Source organism: Lynx canadensis, chromosome B1 (genome assembly GCF_007474595.2).
Source record: "Lynx canadensis isolate LIC74 chromosome B1, mLynCan4.pri.v2, whole genome shotgun sequence".
NCBI lineage: Eukaryota > Metazoa > Chordata > Mammalia > Carnivora > Felidae > Lynx > Lynx canadensis.
The window spans coordinates 108,910,083-108,931,276 of NC_044306.2; the positions used below are offsets into that span (position 1 = coordinate 108,910,083).

A 21,194-nucleotide genomic window follows, 5' to 3' on the forward strand; every position below is an offset into this window, starting at 1 on the left:
TCCAACTCTTGATTTCAGCTCTGGTCATAATCTCACAATTTATATGTTCGAGCCACTCATCAGGCTCCATGCTCACAGCACGGAGCCTGCTTGGACTTCTCTCTCCTTATGTCTCTGCCCCTCCTCAGCTTGCTCATTCTCTCTTTCTCTCTCTCTCTCTCTTTCAAAAATAAATAAACTTTAAAAAAGAAAAAAAGTTTTAGTTTCCTCACAGAAACTAAAGAAAATAAAATTGTATCAAATTATCTCCTTTGGTCTCATGATATCCATGTATTTTACACTGACGACTACATTATATTTTTCCTTGTGAAAAGAATTATACCAGAAATATTCCTGCATTTTTTTTCTTTCAGCTAATTTCCTTTTTTTTTTTTTCTGAAATGTTTTAGAGACTTGGAAAAAAACCTAGTGCTATTCCAGCTTGTAGTCATAATGTCTTCATTTTAACTATGCTTTAATTTTATCAAATTTGAGAGGATTAGGAGTTCCCTATACTGACAAACTTTTAAGTAATTGACTTACCCTCTTGCATCATGAAGGTTTCATTCTTTTTTTGTTTTGGTTTTTTAATGTTTCTTTTTGAGAGAGACAGAGACAGAATGCAAGTGGGTTGGGGTAGAGAGAGAGGGAGGCACAGAATCTGAAGCAGGCTCCAGGCTCCAAGCTGTCAGCACAGAGCCTGACACGGGGCTTGAACTGACAAGCTGTGAGATCATGACCTGAGCCGAAGTCGGATGCTCAACCGACTGAGCCACCCAGGCACCCCAAAGTTTCATTCTTAAATAGATCATTCATATCAGCCAAAAATATGCTCTATATACCAGCATTATAATGTCCTCTGGTTGTTTCTCTAAGACTAGTGTCTAAATTCCCTCTTCATAGCCAAACTTCAAAAGTTGTTTATAGTCACCACTTCCTTACCTTTCATTCACTCATTTTTCATGATATTTGATATTGTTTTCTATTTTTATAAATAAAGAAAATGGAAGAAAGTAGTAGCTTTTTATATTCCCCTTATCCCAAAGCAGCTATTATTATTTTGTTGTTATTGGTACTACTATCACATTTTGATTTAAGAATCTAATGTTTCCAAAAACCACTGTGCTGTTCTTGTTCTATCTCAAATCAGGTTGCAATATTTGCATGGGTCTATTTCAGTGCCCTGGGTCTAGATCTAAGCTCTTTCCTCAGTACCCTTTGTATATGTTTTTGTCACACTAAATCCTCCTTGTGTTAGTTACTGCATCTTTTAGCTACCTTTTAATATCTAGAAGGCCCAGTCTTTAAACATTGTTCCTTTTCTAGAATGCCTTTTATATTCTTGGTACTTGACTCTTTCATAAAAACATTTGAATCATATTGCTAAATAAAATGTAAAATTGAGTGAAACAAACCATATTGAGAATTTTGTTACAATTACAGTCTATCAGTTTAAGTTTATATCATAACAGTGTTGAATCTCTCAATCCTTGAAATAGTTGTATTTCTACCATTTTTTTCAGATTTGCCTTAATGATTTACAGTAAAATTTCATACTTTGCTTTCTATAAATTTTATACATTGAAAAAGATTTATTCCGGGGCCCTTGACTGGGTGGCTCAGTCAGCTGAGAGTCTGACTTGGGCTCAGGTCATGATCTCACATTTCAAAAGTCTGAACCCCGCATCCTTCTAAGTGCAGAGCCTGCTTGGGATTCTCTCTCTGCCCCTCATACTTTCTCTCTCTTTCTCTCTCTGTCTCTCTCTCTCAAAACAAACTTAAAAAAAAATTTATTCCTGGGACGCCTGGGTGGCTCAGTCAGTTAAGCATCTGACTTCAGCTCAGATCATGATCTCATAGCTGGTGAGTTGAGCCCTGTGTAGGGGCTCTGTGCTGACAGCTGAGACCCTGGAGCCTGCTTTGAATTCTGTGTCTCCCTCTCGCTCTCTGCCCATCCCCCACTCTCTCTCTCTCTGTCTCTCTCTCTCTCTCTCTCAAATATAAACATTAGAAAAATTTTTTTAAATTTATTCCTTAAAAAAAGATTTATTTCTATTTTTTGTTGCCCTTGTAAATGATCATTTTTTATTTTATTTTACTAAGAAATGTGTTATTTGCTGCTGGATTTTAGAAATGAACTGATTTTTATATTTTATTTTATTTATTTTATTTTATTTTATTTTATTTATTTTATTTTATTATTTTATTTTATTTTATTTATTTTATTTTATTTTATTTTTAAGTAATCTCTACACCCAATGTGGGTCTCAAACTGACAACCTCAAGATCAAGAGGCACATGCTCTTACGACTGAGCCAGCCAGGTGCCCCATTTTTTTTATTTTTTATTTTGTATTTTTGTATCCTAAACTCTGTCATTAACTCTATTGGTTTAGCAGTAGATTTGGGGGACGTTTTCTCTGTGGAGAATTACATCTTATGTAAATAATAAAAACTCCTTTTTATTCCTATATCTACTTTGTTTTTCCCGTGTCTGCACCGACAAGGACCTCATTATTATGTTTTATTAGCTATAATGATGGCAGGCATCCTTGCATTGTTCCTGATGTTAGAAAGAATGCTTTCAGTTTTTCTTCAATCAAGTGTGATATTTGTTAGTTATTTTTGTACATGTACTTACTAAGTTAAAGAAAAGACTTTCTGTTTCTTTTGCTAAAAATTTAATACAGAATGAATGTTGAATTTGATTGCCTATTTTCCTTTATTTATCAATGTAATAAGATCCTTACCTTTTCATTTGTAATATGTTAAAATATATTAGTCACTCGAAGAATTTTGAATTGTATTATTTTCATTGGACTGCATGCCAAGTAAAGACCAGCTTCTGATTGTGAATGCAGAGGCTATTTTTTTCTCTACCCACTATCAAGGTCAAGATTTAAGTTTTTCAATCTGTCTTTTTCTGTGTGGTGGGGGTTTAATTTTCATTAAGCTGTTAAGATTCTGTTTTATGTGGAGTCTCCAATCCAGGTCTGCACCAAAGGCAGACTAGAGACATGCCCTCCATGTCTTATGCATTCCTGAAACTAGAAGCTCAAGGTACCAGAGTTTGCAGGAACTCTACTGAAAACTAGCTTTGGTGCTCTTGAAATAAATTTTTAGTCCCAAGATGGAGCCACTCCTGCACAGGTGCAATGTCAGCAAACCAAAACTTAGACAAACTTCATGCCCTTGTAAATGCTCAGCTTGAACACAAACACAATATACCCAGCCAGTCTCCAAACTCTAAGCCACTTTTAGGCATTTGTACCCCAAACAAGGCTGACTATGTGGACCCAGTCAATCAGATATTTTCTACTTGTGTCTTCCTTTTTCTTTGTTCTTCATCTAATAAAAGCTTCCTGTCCTCTGACCTATTTTGCAGTTCTCCAAAGAGAGACTGTCTATTTCATAAAGTGTTAAATAAAGTTTGTTTGTATCACCTAAATTGTTTTCTTTAATATTTTTTTAACAGTTTTTGGTGACAAGAAATGGGATCCAAAGCTGACTGCAAACACCCTTGGACCAAGGACATGCACAGGCAAGATGCCCAATGATCCCTTTGAATTTACTGTTCCTCCTCTTCTTATCTAAGAGCCTTGGGTAAGTCATCCGTGGATTTGAGCTATCTATAACTGGATTCATATAATATATTCCATTTTATGTCTGGTTCTTTCATTCGATATCAAAAATTTGATATTCAGCCTTGGTGTTCTGTATGCAGCAATTTGTGTATTCTCATTACTAAGATATATTTGCTTTTACAGATAGGACAAAATATGTTTACTCATTCTTCTGTCAATAGTCTTTGGGCTGTTTCTAGTTACTAGCTTTTATGCATAATGCTTTTATGAAAACTCATATACGTGTTCTGTTGAATACAGTAAAACCTTGGATTGCGAGTAACTTGTTCTGCGAGTGTTCCACAAGACAAGCCAACATTTCTAATAAATTTTAACTTGATAAATGAGTGATGTATTTCAATATGAGTAGTACATGATGCCAAATGTTTCATGATCACAACTGAGCCAATGGCTCTTCTTTCCCTCTCTCACTGTTGGATTGTGGGTGATTGTCTCCCAGGCTCAGATGCTTGGTCTCAGGCTGCAGTGTTTGGCAGAAATCAGTGATTTTTCAGAACTTTGGAAGGTGTTCACACCTGGCACCAGTGTATCTTTTGTCACTTCAAGGCACCTATGGACGGTCCTTTGCTTTTCCATACAAGAATAAGTTTAGGAATGCTTTGCTTCATTCTGGGTCAGGTTGCCTGCAGATACAGACCCCTTCCTCTGCTGTCTTATTGCCAGTTACATTAAATACAGTATATGACAAGAGTTTATTAATACTGTACTATAGTCAACATCCGTAAAAGCATATACAATGGCTCCCATGCAGAAAAAGGTTGAAAAGAAAGGCTGTAAGAAGGAGATGATTATGGTGGAAGTTAAGAAGGAAATACATCAAAAAGTACAAACATGGTATGGGAATGGCTGAAATTGCAAGATTTTATAAGACATCTACATCTGCATCTTGTCTGCAGAGGAGGAGGGGAAAAAGGCAGGAGAATCCCTCACTTCAAATGAGATTATGGAGATGTGTAAAATGTGGGAAACAGTGCAAAATTTTGTAGAAAAGCACCACACGAATAAGGTTTGTATCAGTGCAAGCGATTAATCTTTTGAAAAACAATGCAATGTCACATTTCTGCAAAATCCTCAAAAGGAGGCAAAAACAAGTGTCATTGGATAGGTTCCTTGTTAAAGCTGCAAGAAACGAAAAGGATTCCATTGAGCCAATAGACACCAGTGATTCTATTAGTGATAGTGAAATTCATCCTACACAATAACCCTCCCTCACACCAGCCATGAAGGTTTTCAAAGGTAAATGCAGGTTGATTTATTTATTTTTCTTTGTATTTTGTATTTTTTTTTATTATTTTGTATTATATCACAGCATTGTAATCATTTTTATATACATATTTTGGGTTGTAGAATTAATCATCTGAGTTTCCATTATTTCTTATGGGGAAATTCACTTTGATATACAAGTGCTTTGGATTACAAGTACGTTTCCAGAACGAATTATGGTGACAAACCAAGGTTTTACTGTATGTGTATACTTATCTGCTAGATATACATCAAGGAAAGATATTGCCGTGTCACAAAATAGGCATATATTCTGCATCAGTAGACATCACCAAACAACCTTCCTAGTTGGTTTTACTATTTATACCCCCACCAGCAAGCAGTATATGCAAAGTCCAATAACTTCAAGTCGTCACTGAAGCTGGGTATTATCTCTTTTGGATTTAATATTTAGAGGCTGGGTAATGATTGCAGTAGATTTTAATTTGCATTTCTCTATGGCTAATGAAGTAGAGAACCTTTCATACATTGTTTGGCCATTTGGATATCCTCTTTTGTAATGTCCATTCAAATTATTTTCCAAGTATTGTATACAGTTTTCTATTTTGTCCATTTATATGATTTCTTATATATAGTCTATGTAAGCCTCTAACAAATGTACACATTGCAAATATATTCTCCTACTCTGTGTGCTATCTATTCATTTTCTTGATGATAAACAGAAGATCTTAATGTAGCTCTGTTTATCATTTTTTTTCTCTAGAGTTTGTTACCAAGTTAAAATGTCTGCCTACTCCAAGATCATAAAGATACTCTCCTATGATTTCTTCTGGAAAATTTCTTTTTTTTTTTTTCCTTTGACATTTACATTTATTTTCCATCTGGAATTGTTTAATATAATGTAAAGTATAGAAGGTAAGACTGATTTTTTTTTCTTAGATGTGTATCCAGTTGACCCATGGCCATTACTGAAAAAATCATTCTTTCCTAATTTTACTACAGGATGAACATTGTATCAGGTCACTGTATATTTTTGAGTTTGTTTCTATTTGTTCTATTCTTTTCCATTGGTCCATTTTTCTATACCTATACCAAAACACACTATTTTCATACTGTAGGTATGCATGTCTTGATTTTGATAGCATAAGTCCACAAGCTTTGTTATCGTCTTCTAGATTGTCTTTCCTAGTTACTTTTTGATGTTTTTTTTTTAATTTAGATACAATTTGCATGTGCTTAAATGTTAAGGTCTTATTTTCAGTTTGATGAGTTTTAACAATTGTACATATCCATTTCAGAATCACCCAAAACAAGATATACAACATTGCAGTTATGCTCCTTGCATTATTTTGATGCAGATTCCAGGTTTCATAGTCAAAAGTATTTTACTATATATCTATAAAAGAAAAGCGTTCTTAAAAACTAAACCATAATACCATTTTCAATCCTAAATGTGTTAACTATGATTCCTTAATAATATCTAATTGCAAAAACTTGATTTTGAATTAAAAACATACTTTCTTCCCTTAGAGGTCATGTTCTAGAGAGTTACAGCAAATACATGCAACTTTTCTCAAGATCGGTTCCACTGTGGTTGCAATGAAGATTTTTAAAATGTCTGTCCTGCCTTAATCACAGATAGGAGAGACAAAATATATAAAAACATTGACAACCGTAAATTGCTACATATATATATATATGTGTATGTATATGTATATTATATATATACATATATATATATATACATATATGTGTGTGTGTGTGTGTATATATATATATATATATATATATAAAATTGTCTCCACTAACCTTTTCATTTTAGAGAGAGCCCGGTGGCTTTTTTTTTTTTTCAACGTTTATTTATTTTTTTTTTGGGACAGAGAGAGTCAGAGCATGAACGGGGGAGGGGCAGAGAGAGAGGGAGACACAGAATCGGAAACAGGCTCCAGGCTCCGAGCCATCAGCCCAGAGCCCGACGCGGGGCTCGAACTCACGGACCGCGAGATCGTGACCTGGCTGAAGTCGGACGCTTAACCGACTGCGCCACCCAGGCGCCCCTCCACTAACCTTTTCATTTTATATAAGCCAAACAAAAATTAAGGAGGTTAAATCTGCAACTTTTGAGTTCCTCCTCCCTTTCTTTCTTGATGAAGCCACGTCTCTCTCCTTGGGCAGAGGCATCTTTTTTGGTGATGGAGGACTCCTCTTCCATTCTGGCAGACCTCTCGTGAGAATGTCTATCTCTCCTCTTTCTTTGACTGCTTTCTGATCATTGCTAAAATCAAGCTCACCTTATTTACCACACATCATTTTCCCATTCTGGCATCTCTATATATTTTTTGTGATATCAACATTTGCTTCTTTTACCCAGATATAAAACCCTGACGGTATGAGTGAGGGACAAGGCCATGGGGCTCTTTTCTCTATAATTTATGATGTTCGGGTTTTGCAGCATTTCTTAAGTCTGTAGGTTGATGTCTTTTGTCAATCTTGGAGTTTTCTTGGCCATCATTAAATATTGTTCTGCTTTGTTCTCTTCCTCCTGTCCTACTGATACTCAAATTAGAAGTATATTAGGTCTTTTTTTTCTTTCTCCTCATATGTCTCCCATCTCTTTTTCCTATTTTCTATCCTTTCACTATTCACACAGTTTAATTGGGATATTTCCTATTGGCCTTCACTTAAAGTCACTATACCTTTCTTTTGCTGCATCCAATTTGTTATTAGACTCATCTATTTATTTCTTAAATTGTAATTGAATGTGTAATTAGTAAAAATTATGTTGATTCTTTTATGTTTAGAGATTCCACTTCTCTAATGAAATTCTTCCTTATTTATTTTCTTAAACTTAAATCATAGTTACTTTAAAGTGCATCCTTAGTAAATAAAATGTCTAAGTCTTCCTGGGTCACATTTTCTTGTCATTTATTTTTCTTGGTATGCTGAGTATTTTTTTTAATGATTGTGGGACATTTTGCATTAATAATTCTAAAGACTGAGTAATTTGTATTTTACTCTGAAGAGGATTCATCTTCCTTCTATTGAATAGCTTGCATGGGGATGAATACCTTAATCCAATCAAGAGCTGATCTACTCATGGTGTGTTTTTACTAAAGCCCCTTTCCTTGCTATGTCCTCCCATTTTATTTTTAATCTCTTCAACATTTTAAGGGTGTCAACAATTATTCCCTTTAGCTTCTTTGCTTCTTTCTCTCTGTAGTTTAAGAATTCAATAAATTCCCTAAAGAAAAATCACTGGATTTTTCCTCATTTCCCTATGCCTCAATTTTTCTGAGATCTTGGGCTCTCAAGTTTTGGCTGCCATTGTATTTCTAACCTCTACTTTTTATCCCCAGACTTAATAAAATTGCTGAAAACTCTGCTAGTTTCCATTTTCCTAGTAACAGCTCTGTCTCTCACTTCATAGCCTTTTTGCCTTCTCCAAGAATTGGCAAAAGCACTGTGCTTACAGCAGCTTATAGAATATCAGTCTGTCTTTCCTTGCTTCCCTCAAATCGTTGCTAGCAATTCTAGAAACAGATTTTTCTTTTGCATTTTAGCTGGCCTTATTTTGTTGCAAGCTGCTCCCTCATATCCAGAAGCAAAAATTTCATTTAAGCCCTTTTAAGATTGTTACTTTTGATTTTTTGTGGACTGATCAGTGGCATGGAGGTAGAAAATTTAAATTTTTAAATGGAAGTGAGGACGTTAGCTACTCTGTTGTCAATAAAATGAATTGAATTGCAGGGGGAAAAATATGGCTACTTATAGTTATTTTTACCCTGCTTATTTCTTGGCCATGTTCTAGATAATTGAGATTGATATATAAATAAGACACACATTGGGGTGCCTGGGTAGCTCAGTCAGTTGAGTATCCCATTCTTGATTTGGGCTCAGATTAGGATCGCAGGGTCATGGGACCGAGCCTCTTGTTGGGCTCCATGCTGAGTGTGGAGCCTGCTTAAGATTCTCTTTCACTTGCCCTCTGCCCCTCTTCCCTGCTTGCATGCTCTCTCCCTCTAAAATAAAATGAAATAAAAACTTTTTTAAAAAGACCCGTATTAAGTCAACTTGTAAAATTAGTGAATAGGGATAATATAATAATACATATATAATATATAATAATATATATACAATAATCTAATTCTACATAAATACTTTATAATTCTCTTTTTTGTTTTCATTTGACTATATTAATATATTTTCAACTTCATGTCAAAACTATTTAAAATAACTACATATATTTTGATAACATCAAAATTCAATACTACTTCTTATACTTGTTTTTCTTTAAATTTCTAAATATTTTCTGCCTTCTCTAAGTCCTGTCTTGATCATAGCCTCACTTTGTAACATTCTCAATGTCCCAGGATATGGCATAGATATGTAGATAATTTATTCTAATTTTCTCTTCTTTTCATTGACCAACTGTTGAAACACAGTGTCCTGTTCTAGGTCAAGCTCAAATTTTACTTCTTTTTAGGACCTTTACTGTCCTTATATAAGCAATATAAAAGGCATCAGGCTCATATACACTCATTGAATTTGGGAGGGGTTGCATTTTTGGACATGATCTTTTTAACTAGATCAGTTCTTTAAGGGGCCCTCATAGCATGATCCTCAGAGGAAAAAGTTTACAGCATAGTACGGGTATTTGGGGAACAACAAACTTACAACTGCTTTCATCATATTTTCTTTCAACTACCTTTTATTCAGTTCTTTGGCCATAGTGCCAAGTTGCTCTAAATTTCCTGATATCTTTCATATTATGAAAGTCCATCTACTAACCCTAATTTGTATGATAATCTGTGCTATTTATTTTCTCAATCACTTTCTAATAGGTCTTTCAACATCTATATGACTTCCACTTTAATATCCTGTGTGATACACCTTTTATTTCTTTTCAACAGGTTAAATGCATCACTCACTTTCCTCTTGTCAGGCATATGAGTCAAAACTTAATCAAAACAAAAAAGAGGGGCGCCTGGGTGGCGCAGTCGGTTAAGCATCCGACTTCAGCCAGGTCACGATCTCGCGGTCCGTGAGTTTGAGCCCCGCGTCGGGCTCTGGGCTGATGGCTCAGAGCCTGGAGCCTGTTTCCGGTTCTGTGTCTCCCTCTCTCTCTGCCCCTCCCCCGTTCATGCTCTGTCTCTCTCTGTCCCAAAAATAAATAAACGTTGAAAAAAAAATTAAAAAAAAAAAAAAAAAAAAGAAATGGCAGGGGTACCTGGGTGACTCAGTTGGTTAAGCATCCGACTCTTGATCTCAGCTGGGGTCACGATCTCATAGTTCTGACTTTGAGCCCCACTTTGGGCTCTGCACTGACTGTGGAGCCTGCTTGGGATTCTGTCTCTCCCTCTCTCTCTGCCCCTCCCCTGTCACTCTCACTCATGCTCTCTCAAAAAATAAACTAAAAAAACAAAAGCAAACAAACAGGCAAAAAAATAAATGGCAGGTAAACAGATTATAGTGTTGTAAACCATATTTTATAATAATCACAATTAAGGATAGCAACTTAGAACAAATATTGACTGAGAGATAAAAACAGAATAACAGTCAAATAAAATCACATATTGTACTATAATAAATTGTTCTATTTTAGTATATGTGAAATTATCATAAGCATTTCAGAAACAAGTAGCACTATAATAAACCAGCAGAGTGACATAAATGATACATCTATGTACAATGCTTGGCATATCCATCAGTAGATGCTCAACAAACTTCAGGATGTTATTTCATTCTCCCTTAGGTAGGATTAAATGCTTTCTAAATTTATGTTCATAGCATTTAAATATATTCTATTATGACACTAGCCTGGAAGATCTATGAATTCAGGAGTCACAACTAACTTGTTCTCCCCTGCATCCAAAGTGCTATTTAGTATCTGTCATGGCATATTTTTTAAAAACAGTTATTTAGTTTTGAGAGAGAGAAAGAGAGACAGAGTGTAAGCAGGGGAGGGGCAGAGAGAGAGGGAGACATAGAATCTGAAGCAGGTTTCAGGCTCTGAGCTGTCAGGACAGAGCCCAATGTGGGGCTTGAACTCAAGGACTGCAAGATAATGACCTGAATAGAAGTCAGATGCTCAGCCAGCTGAGCCACCCAGGCACCCCAGCATATGTGTTAAGTATTTTTCCAAATAAATGAATCAACATTCAGCATTTCTTCACTTAATTAGGAATTCCCCAAGCCTAGAAAGGGCTTGATAACAATGAATATCCAACTAATATTTATTAAATTCATTATTTCAGATAACAAACATTTATTTAGTCTTTGTTGTCTGCCATGAACTGTACTAAACAAAATGAGAATTACTGAGCAAATTGAAAATATATTCACCACCCTCATGTCTGCCTGTTCTCTTCCTTCCTAATTCCATCATCTAATATTTTTCTGTGTCAAGAAAAATAATTATTGAGAAGAGTAGTTTAAGAAGACTATGAGATAATATTAATGCTCCTTGAAAATAATTTATGTTTAAAACTTTTATTCATCTCTAATGCTAGACGTAATCCTCTTTTTTTTTTTTTTTTTCAGATTACTCTTCCATTAACAAAACACAAGTTCAGAGGATATAAGTATTTAGAGAGTGCTTGAGAAGATTGAGTAGGCAAGGTCCCAATTTGCATTATATAGTTTTTTTACTCCTAGGGTATTCCCTTTGTATACAAATAGTTACAGACTCTATTGAAAGAAGACATTTTCAGTAATTCAGGGATGTGTGTTTGTCACTCATCTTGGGTGGGGATGTCTGGAAGAAGTAAGAAATGAAGGAAGAATCATAGTAAAAATGACAAGAAAAACATGTTGAAAATTCAGTTAGGATTTTAGGAGATATGACATTTAAATGCAATAATTTCCTGATTATTTTAAGTTAAACCTCTCATCTCTCACTCAAATGCTTTCTTTCTCTTGTCTAAAATGTTTTTATTCGAGCACAGTTGACACACAGTGTTACATTTTAGATGTATAACAGTGATTCCACAAGTCTGTATGTTATTATGCTACACTCACCACAAGTGTAACTACTATCTGTAACCATACAATGCTATTACAATACCATTGACTATATCCCCTATATTGTACCTTCTTTCCCTGTGACTAATTCCACAACTGGAAACCTGTATCTCCCACTCCCCTCTACCCATTTTGACCATCAACCCACTCTCCTCTCTGGCGACCTTCAGTTCTCTGTATTTATGAGTCTGTTTCTGCTTTTTGTTTGTTTATTTACTTGTTTGTTTGGTAGATTCCGCATATGAAAGAAATCATATTGTATTGGTCTTTCTCTGTCTGACTTATTTCACGAAGCATAAATACCCTCTAGATCCATCCATGTTTTTGCAAGTGGCAAGATCTAACCTTTTTTTATGTCTGAGTAATATTCATTCCAGTGCGTGTGTGTGTGCGTGTGTGTGTGTGTGGGTGCATGTGTACGCACGCGTGTGTGTGCGCATGCGTGCTATCTTCTTTATCCTTTCACTTTTTGGTGGGCACTTAGGTTGTTTCTATATCTTGATATTCTAAATAATGCTGTAATAAACATTGTGGTATGTATATCTTTTTGAATTAGTGTTTTAGTTTTGTTTTTTGTTTTTTTTTGTTTTTTTTTTTTTAGGGTAAGTGCCTAATAGTGGAATTATTGGATCATATGCTATTTCTATTAATTTTTTGAGGAACCCCTATACTATTTTCTGTAGTGGCTGCACCAACTTATATTCTCACCAACAATGCATGAGGGTTCCTTTTCCTTCCCATATTCTCCAGCACTTGTGCTTTCTTGTCTTTTTAATTCTAGCCATTCTGATAAGTATAAGACATATCATTGATTTTGTATAGGTTTTGATTTGCATTTCTTTGATGACTAGTGATGTTGAGTATCTTTTCATATGTCTGATTACCATCTGTATGTTTTCTCCATCAAAATACTTTTATGTCTTTAAGCATAAGATCTGTGTCTCCGTATTAAAAACATGAATGTATGGTTGTTACCTAGAGACAAACAGTAACTATGCTGAAGAACATCTTTTAAGCTTACATATACAAAATATATAATATGTATTGTTTTTATTTAAAATAAGATACCGACAATGTAGATTCTTTTTTTTTTTTTAATTTTTTTTTCAACATTTATTTATTTTTGGGACAGAGAGAGACAGAGCATGAATGGGGGAGGGGCAGAGAGAGAGGGAGATACAGAATCAGAAACAGGCTCCAGGCTCTGAGCCATCAGCCCAGAGCCCGACGCGGGGCTCGAACTCACGGAACGCGAGATCGTGACCTGGCTGAAGTCAGACGCTTAACCGACTGCGCCACCCAGGCGCCCCCAATGTAGATTCTTTTGAATTACATTTATATAATATGTTCACGTCAACACATAAACTTTTACCACATTTTTAATTAACAATATATGATTCTCATATATTTGTTCATATTCAAGACTTTTCCTTTAACTAGAGGAGTATTATAAACAGGTCTACATTAGAAAATAACTTGCAGTTTTGTGAAGGAGGTATTACATAAGTAGAAACTCAGAAACTGGAAATGAGGTAAGATTAGAAAGGTATTTCACAGGCAAATCTGATAAAGTTAGTGACAGACTAGATGCTAGGGATGGGGGAGACTGAGGAGGAAACAACGGGGTTTTTAACAATGTGGGAGCCAAGTAGAGCATAGCAATGAGTTTAACCAGAATAGGAGCCACAGATATGGACAAATCAGAAGGCATGACATGCCTCCAACCATCACAGAGTTGAAAGAACCTGAACAAAGTAATCCAAAACACCAAAGGGAATGAAAGTATGTTTTTCACAATCATATATAAAACTCAAGACTGTCTACTTTTTATATTGTTCTTTGAAAACACATAGTAAAATCTGTAATATCGTAGAATGCCATTAATTAATTTATATTTATTGAATTTCTATTTTCCCATTTAGTATCCCTTCCCAGTGCCACTCTGATTAGAACAAACAGTCAACAGTACCAGAGGAATTAGAAGCCCTGTTCTTCAGGGACATGTGGAGTCCCTTATTTTGTCAAATTCAACAGATCCTCTTGACTGTTCCTTGACATGTGTGATTAATTGCCAGGAGTCACTTTATTCTCAGCATCTCCCTCACCCGTGTTGCTCAGGCTCTGCTCTCCAGCTGCCACATCGCATCTCTCAGAAGAATTGAAATATGCCTTTATATTTAAATTTAGTCCTTGTGATCAGGCAGAACTTGTCACATACCTGCCATCCTCACCTAATAATAGGCAAGCGTGAGTGAGTACTAGGACTCCTAGTGTATATTTAATACACTATCCATTGCGTGAAAATACTGATGTGTCTCCTGGAGCCTGCATTGATGCATACATTTGTTTTCTGTTATGCCCACTCTCTGCCATCTGACAGTTCATTAAACCCAGTATTTGGTTAGGTAATGTTTGCTATTCTTTCTTGTATATTTACTTCAAATTGGAAAAATCAAATTTAAAAACACCATCCAACTTTCAAGATTCTTATACATAAAACTTACATAAAACAAAGAATAGTCAGATAATAGAAAGGCAGTGAGGGTAAAATCAATAGTTAACTAATTTTAAATGGTACTTCAGAGCATGTTATTTTTTGTATTTTGGAAAAAAAAAAACTCATATTTTAAATTAGCCACCCTGTCTTGGGACAATTTCAAGAAGCATGAAAAATGAAGTGTTACTAAGATTCAGTCAATGCTTTAAAATTTTCTATTAATGATAGATAATAGACATAATAATACAGATAATAATACAGGATGCTATCAATGCTTTGTATTTGGCACAGATACCTTTATTTAATTCCAAATTAGAAACAATATTCCTAATTTTCAAGATGCTCATTAGGTTTCCAAATTAGAAAATGGTATTTCTCCATTTTTTAAGTTTGAATGTACGTGTGTACGGTTGTATGTATGTATGTATTTACCCTGAGGGAGAGAAAGAGCATGCAAGTATGTGTAGGGGTGGGGTTGTAGTGGGAAGGGCAAAAGAGAAGAGGAGAGAATCCCAAGCAGGCTGTATGCTGACAGCACAGAACAGGGCTTAATACCAAAAACTGTGAGATCATTAAGCTGAAATCATGAGTCGAATGCTCAACTGACTGAGCCACCCCAGTGCCTTGGTATTCTTCATTTTTAAACATGGAAATGGCACTTGATATCAAGCCTAATCATTTCACTTTTTTTTTTAATATTGAGTTCAAGAAAAGGCTAAATATAGAAGAGGCATCTTAGCCTCCATGTTATACATAATTATTTCCTTTTAGTAACCTTTTGAAATTAAATTTTGTATATTCATTCCCTTGTGTACATTTCCTGCTATATATCTAGAAGAAAGCCATGGTGTCAGTGATGAATAGAACCAGTGACCTATCCTTCTCTACAAGAACAAGATATTCTCTCTTGAGAGAACCTACTCTGAATTCTGTGTTTCAGTTCCCTCTCGTAGCTCCTATTTCTCTGCTCAGCCAGCATGTTTTCATAGTAGCAGATTCAGATTCTTCTCAGGAAAGAAGACCAAAAGATCAGTGTCGAATTAGCCACATTAAATGCTCTGATCAGACTCAAATATAATGTTCAAGAGTATATTTGAATTTATCAAATATTTTTTTAATCCATAGTGCTTCTTTTAGTTCAGATAGAAAGCTCAGATCACTTCTTTTTTTACATTAATGAGAATAAAGTACCCTCTGCCATGCAAGGTTATTCAGGTGCTTTTTCCAAATTTCAGGTATATTTTCTCTCATGTATTCATTCATTTATTCACTCATTTCTTAGTTAATTCAATCATTAGGGATTTTTCCACAAGCATTGATCCTTAAGTGTGAATACAAAAATAGTCTATAGAAATGATATACATTGACATAAAAACCAGTTATTGATAATTCAATGTATATTTTAATAGTCTAATCTTAAAAGCTAGTTGAAATTTTAACAAATTATGAATATTTCTAAAATCCTTCCTTGAAAGAAACTTGATTCTTTGGCTCAACATTTTTTTCCAGTAAAACAGTTAAGAAATTTCGTGTTAGATGTTTGATCTTTTAGATCTTCCATCCATAGCAACTGAAAGATAACACTTTGTAATTCAAAGTTATTTATGGAAATATTTCACTGAACTAGTGAGGCTCTTATGGTATAGTCACAAAATAAAGTTATTTTCTTCTCTTCCTATTCATTTAAACCTATTCTGTGAGAATAGACTTTCCTGCCTTAGATGAAATATTTGACAGCTTCTTTAACTCTTTGGTTGTACTGTTTTCATTCAAATGAGAAGGATCTCACCCGACTAATTAAGAAGGCCAGTTCAGCATAATAATTAAAAACTTAGTGTTGAATTCAGTTCTTAATCTTATTCCTTTCAACAGAGGGAGACTTCCAGTAGGGAAACTTGCAGAAGGAAAGGGCTGAATGCATGGCTTCCTTTCTATTTCCTGCATAGGTTACTGCTCTGCTCCCATCCTCACTAGGCTGTAGTAGGCTACTCTACAATTAAAGAGAGTGGGAGATTAGTGAGAAAAGAGGTAAAGGGCAGGAATTTTGGTACTTGACAGATATTAATGTTATTAGGCATTGAATTTCTCTGTGATTTTAAGGTCTTTAAAGCTAACTCTTTCTTGAAGCACATTCACAATGCATTTTCACCTGTCTAGTCATTTGTAATATCCTCAAAAGTTCTTGATTTTGTGATGTTTGGTTCACTCAGTCTTTCTCTGTTGGAATCCCCTTCTTAAACTTCCTCCTTTCACTTTTGGGCAAAATTTCTTTAAGTTAGGTTTAGTGACTCTCACCTACTGTAAGCTAAATGCTTGTGAATCCTTTGTTCTGGTAAATTCTGGAATTCAGTTTATTCCTTTTAATTTTTTAATTAGAACAACTAACAAGCTATACTCTTTCTGGGTGTGGATCTGACACCAATTTCTATGCCTCATCCCTCTAGGGGGTTGTAACAAGTCAAAGCTTTTTTTTTTTTTTTTTTTTTTTTTAATCTTAGTGCAGTCTGAAGTTCTACCATTAACAGAGACATTGTTTTCACGTATCATGTTTCATCAAATTTAAGACTGCACTGATTTAAGATGTGCAGTTAATTTATATTCTGCCATTAAGAGACAACATCAGTTGAAATACATGCCCTGATTCTAAAGACGTTAGAATGTGAACAGTGGCACATGTTAGAATTGCTGAAAAATGGTCTTGGCTTTCAGAAGTGGGGGAAAATCACTGCTGACAATAGATTAAACTGCCCTCATCGCTGTTGTGGGAAAGCTGTTTTTGCTATTGCTACAGTGGTCTGTGGGTGGAATCCTACAGACTTTGACAAGTTTGACATAGGGATACTAAGAGCAGTAGCAAACAGTGGAAAAGGGTTAGAAGCAGGAACAGCTGAGTCCCCTAGACTGAGAAATAAAAGGTCTCTAGACAGGTGCTAATAGCTCACAGTTCTCAAGTCAGCCTCTTGCGTAAAGTTATTGAACCTATTCTCCTTTCCCCTCAAATCTAATGGCTTGGCTCATTCCCTAGCTTCCTCCTTGTCTTCTCTGCAACTTTTAAATTTTTTTTTTCAACGTTTATTTATTTTTGGGACAGAGAGAGACAGAGCATGAACGGGGGAGGGGCAGAGAGAGAGGGAGACACAGAATCGGAAACAGGCTCCAGGCTCTGAGCCATCAGCCCAGAGCCTGACGCGGGGCTCGAACTCACGGACCGCGAGATCGTGACCTGGCTGAAGTCGGACGCTTAACCGACTGCGCCACCCAGGCGCCCCTTCTCTGCAACTTTTAAAAGTCACTGTTCTTCAGAAGCCAGGCAGAAGTTATGGAAACACCAGAAAACTTCCTCTGCCTGCCTTGGTAAGAAACCTGGTTCCCCATCCTGAAAAGGGACAGTTAACAGGACTTCTTAGGGCAATGCATCTGATACTTGTCTACCAAAGTACTCATATTTGGAGGGTAAATGCAGGCCTGTGGCTCAATTTCTTTTTTTTTTAATTTTTTTTAATGTTTATTTAATTTTGAGAGAGAAAGAGAGACAGAGCATGAGCAGGGGAGGTGCAGAGAGAGGGAGATACAGAATCCGAAGCATGCTCCAGACTCTGAGCTGTCTGCACAGAGCCCATCGCGGGGCTCAGACCCACGAACTATGAGATCATGACCCGAGCCAGAGTCCTACCCAGGTGCTCCCGTGGCTCAATTTCTAAATTTTGAAGTATATTTATGGAAATTTTGAATCTATATGCTTGTTTTGAAATTTACTAAATTTTTGGAAGTTGATAATTCTGGAAGAAGTGCCACGTTATTCTGGGTCGATGTCTTCTTTCTTTTTAATTTTTTTTAATGTTTATTTTTGAGAGAGAGAGACAGAATGTGAATGGGGGAGGAGCAGAGAGAGAGGGAGACAGATCTGAAGTAGGCTCCAGACTCTGAGCTGTCAGCATAGAGCCTGACACAGGGCTCAAACTCACAAACCTCGAGATCATGACCTGAGCTGAAGCCAGAAGAGCCAACCAGGCACCCCGCGTTGATGTCTTCTTAAAGCTCCTCTGTTTTGCATTAGAAGAAATTATGTCAATCTCAAACATGTTTCAGTTGCTCCATTTTTTTTTTTTTTTGAACCTAGAGGATGTATCACCTCTTTCATAAGTCCTTCTTAGATATTCCACCACCTAATTTTGGGATATAGTAGCAGTGGGCACTTACTAGGGAGAAAGAGGGAAAGATTCTCATCTGAATATGAAATAGCTATTTAATTTCAATAGCTTTGTTACCTTTCTAGCTAACACTCCTTGTGTAGTGGTGCATATGGAGGCATTCATAATTTTTTTACATGTTAAAAATACGAGCATGCTTATTAAAAAGTAACATTTTATTTATTTTTATTCAAGCTTCATTTCTGAAAACAGGAGTTCTTACAAATAGTATCTCCATATTGATTGGCCTTTGAGTTCTACCTTACCATTTCCATATTTTCATGCTGACAATTACAAAATCCTAAAACCTAGAAACACCTTCACAAATAACTATTCATAGGGTATTAATAGATTTGCATTACATAAATGCAACCTAAATTAGTTAATAAAGCTAAACTAAAAAAAAATGTTTTTTAAATCGTTCAGATTTTGGCTCAACAGGACCCTATAGGAATTGGCTGCCCAGTGTTGAACTAATTGAAAATAAGAACACGTAACAAATGTAAATAATAAATCCTATAGATTATGATAATTTATGTACAAACTAAAATATATAAAGTACAAATGTGTTCCAGGAGCATATTAGAAGGAATTTGCAAGGTTTTTAAAGAAAATGTTTCATTTACCTTATTTCTTTCTTGATTCCTCTATCTGGGACAGCTCTCCCATCTCCAAGACACATAGGTCTACACTTTGACATCCCCTCCTATCTGAATGGAATCTTTTTTTTTATTTTTTTAAATTTTTTTTAATGTTTATTTATTTTTGAGACAGAGAGAGATAGAGCATGAATGGGGGAGGGTCAGAGAGAGGGAGACACAGAATCTGAAACAGGCTTCAGGCTCTGAGCTGTCAGCAAAGAGCCGGACGCGGGGCTCGAACTCACGGACTGCGAGATCATGACGTGAGCCGAAGTCAGCCGCTTAACCAACTGAGCCACCCAAGCGCCCCTAAATGGAATCTTAACAATGAAATAAAACAATGTGATTGAGATTTTGTTGCAAGCATCTTCCATAATCCATATACTTGTAGTAATCTCTCTGACCACCTTCACTCACTGTCTCATTGTATTTGATACTTTTTTCAAAGGTGGTCCCAGTGACCGACCTTATCCACTTTCATTTCTCCCCACTTTAGTATCTAACTCCAGACTCTTTCATAGATATTCAATAAATGCTTGTTTGTTGTTGTTGTTGTTGTTGTTGTCTTTAATCAAAATGAGGAAGAAGGCTCAACAAACCTTGGTGACTCTGAGATTAAAGGTGAGATTGAGGAGGAAATGGCTAAAATGAGAACAGAATGTTTTAGTCCTTTGCAAGCAATGTGTTAGGGGGATTTTTCCTCCCTCAAGCTCAAGACCCTTTATCAAATTAATCTCAATATTGTATGTACTCATTCACTAAGTAATTACCAACTCTTTAATATGTTCTAGACTTGGTGTGTGTGTATATGCATGTGCTTTGAGGGATGAAAGTTAGGAATGATGAAAGGATAAGGGGATGGAAATAAAATCTTCAAGTTGAGGAGTAATCAGCCACATAAATAATTAAAATATATATGAAAACAATGAAACAGAAGTAAGTAACATGTGCTTTGGGAGCATAATAGAGGGTCAAATTAATGAAATCATCATGACCCCACTGGAATGTGTTAGCATCCATGAAATATTTTGTAGGAATTTGAGAATGACATTGTGTAACTGTTGCCAAAACTGTTTTTCTTTTATTAATGAATAGCTAATATGGCAGAAGTCTTCAAGATTAGAACTGTGATCCCTATACAGAAGAAGGGATCTACATGAAATCAAGAAAATTATAGAACATGGAGCCTTAATGAAATAGGGCACAAAACCTATTATCAAGAATTGCTGAGTGAATCAACCCTATAGAAAAATAGCATTTTTTAATGTCAAAAATTTGAGTTATTCCAGGAGGAAATAAAGAGGAAATATTTGATAGTATCTACTCATCCTTTCAAAAACATTGCCATGGATATTCATAAGATAGCTGAGTAATCATTCAGTGGGGTGTTGACTGCAGATAAGACAAAAAACTAGTACTATTGCTTAACATGTGTCATGTATTACACCATTTTCTTCTGACAGTTCTGTGAGATACACAAATGAATATCATCCTCATGTTACAGATAAGGCAGTTGAAGTGTTTAAGTGAGTAACATTTCTGTGTTCCTAAAGTCTGGCTCCAGCGTCTTAACTATTTTATATTTTATTTTAATTTTTTTTATTAAAAACATTTTTTTAATGTTCATTTGTTTTTGAGACAGAGAAAGACAGAGTGTGAATGGGGGAGGGTCAGAGAGAGGGAGACACAGAATCTGAAGCAGGCTCCAGGCTCCGAGCTGTCAGCACAGAGCCGGACATGGGGCTCGAACTCGCGGAGTGTGAGATCATGACCTGAGCCGATGTCGGATGCTTAACTGACTGAGCCACCCAGGCGCCCCTTATTTTATATTTTATACTGTTTGTTTGGAAACAGGAAACACCTCATAAAGATAAGCTGGAAATTTTGTTAAAGAGATCCCTTAGTGTTCAGTAAGTTCAGCAACTAATCATCTCCCTTGACATCTTCCTACACGGTTTCTAAAGTAGGACATAACTATGAAATCCTCAAGTTTTGAAAGTAAC

The 21,194-nt window shown here is 35.7% G+C and overlaps 1 protein-coding gene across 1 annotated transcript in view; it reads left to right on the forward strand.

Moving 5' to 3' along the window:
* Positions 1 to 21,194, forward strand: part of LOC115512302 (bifunctional heparan sulfate N-deacetylase/N-sulfotransferase 4-like) — a 424,934-nt gene that overhangs the window by 43,008 nt on the left and 360,732 nt on the right. The window contains 1 exon segment of the mRNA XM_032592912.1: positions 3,454 to 3,581. The gene's annotated coding sequence lies outside the window, so the exon portion shown is untranslated.